Source organism: Anomaloglossus baeobatrachus, chromosome 2 (assembly GCF_048569485.1).
Source record: "Anomaloglossus baeobatrachus isolate aAnoBae1 chromosome 2, aAnoBae1.hap1, whole genome shotgun sequence".
Taxonomy (NCBI): domain Eukaryota; kingdom Metazoa; phylum Chordata; class Amphibia; order Anura; family Aromobatidae; genus Anomaloglossus; species Anomaloglossus baeobatrachus.
The window spans coordinates 662,649,329-662,658,817 of record NC_134354.1 but is presented as its reverse complement, the minus strand read 5'-3'; positions in this window follow the sequence as shown (position 1 = coordinate 662,658,817).

The window sequence follows — 9,489 nt, the reverse complement described above, 5'->3', positions numbered from 1 at the left end:
TGTATTACCTGTACACTGACACTATATACAGAGCTAATGTGTAGAATGGCACGGTGCTGATTGTTGATCTCCCTAAGGTCAACCATCCTTACCTATATAGTCTGATACTAGACATTGCTCCCACTAGCCAGTTTCCTACTCCACACTGATGAGGGGCAAATACCCCGAAACAGCTGTATGTGGATGGATACCATGTTTTGGCATAGGTGGTTTCCTTGACTGGAGACTGCCCTTCCCGTGGTTTTTCTTTCCCGGTGAAAGATCTGGCTAGTTACCTTCCAGCGTTGAGAAACATGTGATGGTGTCTCCGCGGCTTCCATGTTTTGCATATTTCCCAGGGGGCATTGCTCTAGAATCACTGCGTTGAGAAAACACGTGATGGTGCTCCGCAGTGCTGGATGTTGATCTCCCTAAAGTCAACCATCCTTACCTATATAGTCTTCTACTAGGCATGGCTCCCACTAGCCAGTTTCCTACTCCACACTGATGAGGGGCAAATACCCCGAAACAGCTGTATGTGGATGGATACCATGTTTTGGCATAGGTGGTTTCCTTGACTGGAGACTGCCCTTCCCGTGGTTTTTCCTTCCCGGTGAAAGACCTGGCTAGTTACCTGCCAGCGTTGAGAAACATATGATGGTGTCTCCGCGGCTTCCTTGTTGTTACACATATAGTATTATGCAGCCCCACATAGCACTATGCACCCAATATAGTATTATACACCCTCATATAGCATTATGCAGCCTCCATATAGTAGTATGCAGCCCCCATATAGCATTATGCACCCCCATTTAGTATTATACGGACTCCATAAAGCACTATACACCCCTTATAGTATTATGAACCCCAATATAGTAGTAAGCAGCCCCATATAACATTGCGGAACTCCCATATAGCATTATGCAGCCACATATAGTATTTTGCAACCCATATAGCATTGTGCAGCCCTATATAATATTATCAAGCCCCCATATAGCATTATGCACCCCCACTGTGTACTCATTAATTATATACAGTGCCTACAAGTAGTATTCAACCCCCTGCAGATTTAGCAGGCTTACACATTCGGAATTAACTTGGCATTGTGACATTTGGACTGTAGATCAGCCTGGAAGTGTGAAATGCACTGCAGCAAAAAAGAATGTTATTTCTTTTTTTATTTTTTTTTTTTAAATTGTGAAAAGTTTATTCAGAGGGTCATTTATTATTCAACCCCTCAAACCACAAGAATTCTGTTTGGTTCCCCTAAAGTATTAAGAAGTATTTCAGGCACAAAGAACAATGAGCTTCACATGTTTGAATTAATTATCTCTTTTTCCAGCCTTTTCTGACTAATTAAGACCCTCCCCAAACTTGTGAACAGCACTCATACTTGGTCAACATGGGAAAGACAAAGGAGCATTCCAAGGCCATCAGAGACAAGATCGTGGAGGGTCACAAGGCTGGCAAGGGGTATAAAACCCTTTCCAAGGAGTTGGGCCTACCTGTCTCCACTGTTGGGAGCATCATCCAGAAGTGGAATGCTTATGGAACTACTGTTAGCCTTCCACGGCCTGGACAGCCTTTGAAAGTTTCCACCCGTGCCGAGGCCAGGCTTGTCCGAAGAGTCAAGGCTAACCCAAGGACAACAAGGAAGGAGCTCCGGGAAGATCTCATGGCAGTGGGGACATTGGTTTCAGTCAATACCATAAGTAACGTACTCCACCGCAATGGTCTCCGTTCCAGACGAACCCGTAAGGTACCTTTACTTTCAAAGCGTCATGTCAAGGCTCGTCTAGTTTGCTCATGATCACTTGGAGGACTCTGAGACAGACTGGTTCAAGGTTCTCTGGTCTGATGAGACCAAGATCGAGATCTTTGGTGCCAACCACACACGTGACATTTGGAGACTGGATGGCACTGCATACGACCCCAAGAATACCATCCCTACAGTCAAGCATGGTGGTGGCAGCATCATGCTGTGGGGCTGTTTCTCAGCCAAGGGGCCTGGCCATCTGGTCCGCATCCATGGGAAGATGGATAGCACGGCCTACCTGGAGATTTTGGCCAAGAACCTCCGCTCCTCCATCAAGGATCTTAAGATGGGTCGTCATTTCATCTTCCAACAAGACAACGACCCAAAGCACACAGCCAAGAAAACCAAGGCCTGGTTCAAGAGGGAAAAAATCAAGGTGTTGCAGTGGCCTAGTCAGTCTCCTGACCTTAACCCAATTGAAAACTTGTGGAAGGAGCTCAAGATTAAAGTCCACATGAGACACCCAAAAAACCTAGATAACTTGGAGAAGAACTGCATGGAGGAGTGGGCCAAGATAACTCCAGAGACCTGTGCCGGCCTGATCAGGTCTTATAAAAGACGATTATTAGCTGTAATTGCAAACAAGGGTTATTCCACAAAATATTAAACCTAGGGGTTGAATAATAATTGACCCACACTTTTATGTTGAACATTTTTTAAAATTTAACTGAGCAACATAACTTGTTGGTTTGTAAGATTTATGCATCTGTTAATAAATCCTGCTCTTGTTTGAAGTTTGCAGGCTCTAACTTATTTGCATCTTATCAAACCTGCTAAATCTGCAGGGGGTTGAATACTACTTGTAGGCACTGTATATACTCACCTCTCCTCGTTCTCCTGCTGCTCTTCATTCCCCACTGCATCCTGTGCTCTGCACATCTCAGCACAGCGATGAGCAGTAGTGACATCATTGCTCTCCGCTGTGTTGATCTGTCAGAGGCAGAGCAGACACAGCAAATGAAAGTGGGAGCGCACTACTCTCTCTCTCATCATTGCTTTCAGTTGTATCAGCATCTGTGATGCCGATAAAATTGAAAATGCGATGCTGGGCGGTGAGCCCGTGAGGGGGAGAGCATGGGGCCGGTGCTGACACCGAACCCCCCTGACTCACTTTTCCATAGTGGCTGCTTGGTCTGCCGCCATTGGTCTCAGAGCGCACCAATGTTTAAGTGTCGCCGGTGTACCGCTTGTTTGTTGTGGTGAAACCCCTGTTTGTTCTGTGTCTTCCCTTGCGCCGCACTTTCCCCATGTCCGTGTGTAACAGATACAGTTTGTTTCTCTGAATGGAAGACAATTTTTGAAAGCCCAGTTTTATAAAGGAATATTCTTGTCTGTCTGCTAATTAAACCCTGGGCTGTTTGGACAGTTCTCATTGGACTGTTCTCTTTTCCTGTTTTTTTTCAACACTTATAAGAATCTCTTAAGGCCCCTTTACACACTCAGACTTTCTAGAGATCCCACCAGCGATCTCGACTTGGCCGGGATCGATGGAAAGTCTCTAACAGTCGCTGGTGAGCTGTCAAACAGGCAGATCTGGCCAACGACGCAGCAGCGATACAGACCTCCAGAACGACCTAGCTAGAAAGGGAATGCTAGCACGGCTATGGGCTGGGTCGCTAATTATGTCGTTCTAATGGTGTCAAACACACCGATACATGCTGCACAGCGGGAAACAAAGGACCAAAGAATGGTCCTTAACGACTTGTAGTGATCAGCGACCTCACAGCGGGGGCCAGGTCGCTTATGCGTGTCACACACTGCAATGTCGCTGGGGAGGTCACTATTACGTCACAAAACTGGTGACGTTACAGCAATATCGCTAGCAATGTTGCAGTGTGTAAAGGAGCCTTTACACTACCGCCACCTCCTGCCCATCGGCATGGTCTATCTCTTCACTCGCCTATTGAGGTCCCATTGGCCCAAAACCACTATGTGCTAAAACCCCTGTACTGCCCCTATGATGTGCCTACTGACTCTGTCTCTTAAAAAGCCAGCATGCTCCTAAATTCATGTTCTCCAGCAAATACTCAGGGGACCTGGAAAACTTAAGGGAAACCTCTTCTACATCTGTTTGCCTTAGCAATACATTTCATAGTTTCTTATCTGTGCAAAGGTCTTCTTCTGAGTTGTCTGCTGCCACAAACCTGACTTGTTTCCTGACCTTGATTTTTCTCTGCCCTAATCTGCTAGATTACAGGATTAAATGAATTCTGCAATGACTTCTGCATTGAATGAACTTATGCCCTTGCCTTGTGTTGTCTAACTACTTTATACAAATCACATTTTAGCTCCATATAATGCTCATACCAGCATCCCTGCGTGGTCCTGCCCCCTTCCACTGGCAGGAACGCCGGATCTCTCACTTTCCAGCCACCAAGCAGTGGCTACTCTGTCCCTGATGGCTTTAGTGAAGACTCGATGGCTCATCCAGTTCGCTCCTCCAGGCCAGTGATTGGTATCTTTGGTCCAGTGAATCCATTAACCCCATGCTCGCCTGGCGAGCATAACACTCCACATCCTGGATTTCATCATGTCTTAGATAATGCTAATGCGATATTTGTAGACAGCCTTTGGTGATATCACGACTGCGTAGCAAGTAACCGCTGCAACTAATCACTGGGTTCTGTTGCTCTGCCGACGAAGACTACATGAGCCGCTGAGCCCAACAGTTGGCTGCAACGGTCATGTGCTCTGTAAGTATAAAATCACCTATGTGGCCTGCCAACAAAGATAGAAGCAGCCGCAGAGAGGGTAACTTGGTAATGGATTTATTCTTTTAATCTAGCGTATGTCAATAAGGCAAAAATGCATCTTCTGAAAACCCCTTTAAAGGGTAAATACTACAGTAAGTGGTCCCTTAGTTTCTACTCTTCAGTTTAACTGTTAAATCCATTGCATCCCAAGGATTGCACTACAACCTGGTAGATGTTTTGTCATTCTTCCTGAAAAATACTTCACACTTTATTTTTCTCATAAAAATACAGTACTTTTTCTTAGCTGTCCTGCCATGTTGCATAATGTCTGATTTCCCAAATATTGCTTTGTATAGTGCCGCTTAATATATTGGTGTTATATAAACATTATTACTATCATTTGACTTGTCTGATAATTGCTGTTTATCTGTGTTACATGACTGTTTACCCAAATTCCTTTCTTCCCGCATATTATAAAAAGCAAACCACAAGGTGAGGAGGCGATTCCACTGTGACTCAGCAAGTTTAGTACACAGTCTGAATTATGGAACAAATACTAATCCTTCTCATTTAGTTAATTCCTATTATTAGCAAAAAAATGAGATTCACAAGACATAAGACAATACTTACAACGTACAACAGAATGAATTTAAAAGAAAAAAAACAAATATATACAATATATTGAGACAAAACTGCTGAACCTTGAAGCCTTCAAAGTCCAGGTAATCAAAGTCTATAAGATAAAAAAAAATTACAAGGTTGAGAATACATTTCAATGCAGGCATATATTGGAAGAATGCAATTAAAAAATGTATTTCAAAACATTTATTATGAAAATAAATAATTTCAGAGAATTAAATATGCAATCTAAAATCTTAGAATACTAGTAATATAATTTGGAAATGAACAGAAAAATGACTAATACATAATTAACATGGTATACTGAAACAAAAAACCTGGCAAGTCTCAGTTAAAAATTAAACATAGATTTAAGGTGATGTTCGCACAATGCGATGGTGTAAAATATGGAGATTTTACTGTGGTTTTGAAAATTGCAGAAAAAAAACAGAGCAATTGTATTTTCTGAACAAGGCCTAATATAGATGAGCAATGGTATGACAAATCCCAAGCACTCAATCAAATGCAAAAGGTAAAGCAAAAAGTGTTTTTATTGGATTACAAGCAAAAAGAAAAATGCCACTACCAATAGAGCAAAGCCAAGCCAACGTTTCGGCCTGTGTTAGGCCTTTGTCAAGGGCTTGCGTGGTGAGAGGACTAGAATTAGACATCCAAGGAACGTACCACAGGTAGGGCGTTTTGATTTTCAAGAACAATTCGCCAGAGTCAGGGAGACACGAGAGGCTAGTGGAGGGGTAGAGGAAGTGCCTGAGGAGCACGTGGAATGGGGACAGGGTCCCAGAGGTACGGGCAGGAGTGTGTTTTTCCCTTAAAGCACCTCCCTTATACTAGCGGTAGAGCCCATCTTTAACCCTATTAGTTAATATAGATGAGCAGACCCGTGGTTGTTCGGGATCAGCGGGTCAATCCGAAATTTAGTTTGGTACCCAGACTTGACATAAACTTGACCCAAAACCCCATATAAGTTAATTGGGACCTGAACTTTGGGGCTGTAAAATGGTTGTAGAAAGGGCTAGGAGGCTGCAAAATGAAGCAGAATATGGGTAAGAGCAGGACAATTGCCCTGCAAATAAATGTGGATAGGGAATAAATAAATAATTTAAAAAAACAGACTGGGGTCCCCCTATTTTTTATAACCAGCCAAGGTAAAGCAGATAGCTGGGAGCTGGTTATTTAGCCCTTTCCAGGCTAAAAATAGCAGCCCGCAGAAGCACTAGAAGTGGCACATCTATTACATGAGCCAATTCTGTTGCTTTACCCAACTTTTTTTGATTGCCTTGGTGAGGTGGCAATCAGTATAATATTTTTGGGGTTGATGTCAGCTGTGATTTGTCAGCTGGCTTCAAACCAAGGGGTTAGTAATGGATAAGCACCTATCGGACATCCCCATTACTAACCCAGTAAGGGAAAATGTAATTAATCACACACAGTAAAAAAATTGTTTTTTTTTTTAATAGACTGTCCCACACTCCCTCGTAAACCAATTTATACATTTTAAAAATCCTCTAAGTTCCAACATAATCCAATAAGTGTAATATCTCACGACATCCATTGAATCCTATGGAGCCTCGTTCTCATACGTCACTTGCAATCATCGCTAGACACAGAATTTTTCATAAGCTTGAGAAATTTTGTGCCTGCCGCTGACCTTGAGTGACCTATGAAGCCTCGTTCTAAGAACGAGACTCCACAGGATATTATGGAAGTTGTGGGATACTACACTATTAGTTTACTTCGGAATTTTAAGGGTTTTTTAATTAACGTTTAATTAACATTCTCAGAACGAAGCTCCATAGTTCACTCATGCAGGGAAAAATACGGGCACAACATGAGAGCCCACATCAAGGCAGGGCCACGACTTTTGACATACCACTACATCAAACGTCGTGAAGGGATTAATAAATTCAATCATTTTATCACATAAACTTCAATTTTCTTTATATTGTGTCTTCAGTCAGATGTATGTGTGTCTCCTACCTAGTGAGGAATTGGTGCCAGATGGGATGAAGAGGAGTTATGCAGTGTGATGCTGTTGATAAAGTTTTGCTTGGAACTTTTTGAATCCAATATTTATATGGATGTCACTTATACCTGTACCACCTACCTAAACATTGCTGAAAACCAAGTAGACTTTGTTGTGCTATCATTATTTTCAATGGCAATTGCCTCTTTCACCAGAAAAATGTAACTGCCACACTGAAGAAATTCAGGAATGGGATGAAAAACATGACTATTAGATGAAGGTGTTGACTGGGTCTCCAAATATTAATTTAATCAAGAATTTGTGGGATGTGTTGAAAAAACAAGACTCATCTACGCAAGCCCCACATCACAACTTATGCCAGTTTCACACATCAAAGAAACACCGGGTGTGCTTGGATTGCGCCAGCTAGCCCTTATATATGCCTACAAGGCAGTTAGCAGTTGGCTCAGGAAATACATTAGTTTGGCTGATTGTTGCGATGCCATCATGTTTCAAGTGAAACTGGCCAAAGTCTTATGATTGATTGGTGTTTGTCTTAAAACATTTTCTAATATGCGCTAAACTGACAGCTGAGTAACTCTATCTGCTAAAATTTCTTCTTAATTTCAACTGGTGTGGTCCTTTGTCTACAAGAATACTGATAACACCCAGCTTAGCCTGTACAAATCGAAGTGAGGATCCACAGCTGCTGAGAGGTAATTCAACAGTTATAACAGATGTATATGAGTTATCGACTGCCTGCCAACATGACATATATAAAGTCATCAAGATCTCTCCTCTTGCTTGACCACTCAGTCTTCTGCTAATTTAACTGCTTCACAGGCCCTCAGCAGACAATTACATTTGCTCTTAATTTGCAAACTCCCCTGACTAACCTATTCCGTTATTATAGAGACGCTAAGGGTAGTCATGGCTTAATCAATGTGAATTTGGAATTATGTCCTCACTAGAGATGAGCGATCCCTAGGTTCGGGTGTTTATACCAAACACAGACTTTATAAAAAAAACAGAGTCCTGGTGTTTTACATATGCAAACCACTCGTGCGAGCAATGCTGTGCTGGTGTACACTCGGTGCTTGGCTCTGTGTGAGCCGCTTGCATTGTTTGAACGGCTCGCGCAGGGGGTAACAATGGCATGATCATATATAGTGTGCACCCAAAAAAAAAAGGAAAAACTCCACCCACCCGCCCCCAAAAGTGAAAAGGGTGGTTCACTCATTTTTTATTGTCTAGTTCGATATTATATTAAGAAACAATGTTTCTCTCAAATATCTTGTGTTGGCAATAGTGCCTGTGAGAGGCACTATTGCAGACCGCTGTTCCCCGCTCTGGTGACGTCACATTAAGTGCCGCACATGTCACATCCCTGAGGCTGGCTGCAATCTTCCTGAATCAATGGGCTGTGGGCGGTGTTTCACCGCTGTCACAATACAGCGCGTCTCCTGCTTGCAGCGTTCTGCTGTGAGGGAGGAGGGGGCAGGGAGCAGATGGGCTGTGACGAGCGGTGAAACACCGCTCAAAGCTCTGTGAGTCCGGAAGATGTGACGTGTGCCGCACTTGACGTGACGTCACCAGAGCGGGGAACAGCGGTCTTCAATAGCGCCTCTTGCCAACACAAGGTATTTGAGAGGAACATTGTTTCTCAATATAATATCGAACTAGACAATAAAAAATATGGGTGAACCACCACTTGAATTGTCTATGGCTGGCTGTGTTTGGGTGGAGACCCTAGCTGTCCAATTAGTGACTTCCATTGGGATTCAGGTCAAGCCCGGGTCCCAAACCAAACTTTATCTGAAGTTCAGCTGAACCCGCCGAACCGAATTTCAAAGGGTTTGCTTATCTCTAGTCCTCACCAATTAAATGCTGATCGACCTTGAGTAGTCTATCATTTCTCTCTTAAAATGCTCTGGCTAGAACTGTCCCTTATGGGAGAGGAGCAATTTTGTGTTCTCTTTAACCTCCTTCCTTGCAGTCTTTCAAGAGGCTTTTGAATAAACAAGTTTCACACATTCTGCAGTGGATGCTGTACTCCGACTAAGGCAAGTAATACTGACTGCAGGCAAGACACCATCAGTTTCCGAGCTCCATCCCTGCATCGACAAAACTCTACAGGAGATCTTTTATCTGGAGTTAACAATAGTGTTAAGGATAAACCAGCTGTATGCGACCTTCAAACTTCCTACAACTTGGTCTATTTGGCTACCAGAGTTCAAGGTCAAAAGTGACTTGTGTTTTAACACTAGAAGTCCCAGAAATTTCGAGCTCCCCCCTGAAGTCCCGAAAAAGGGTCAAATGACATACAATAAACTGAATAGAACTAACTAGAAACTAAATTGCTAAACTCAATGGAAAACAACAACCTCCTGTGGTGCGAC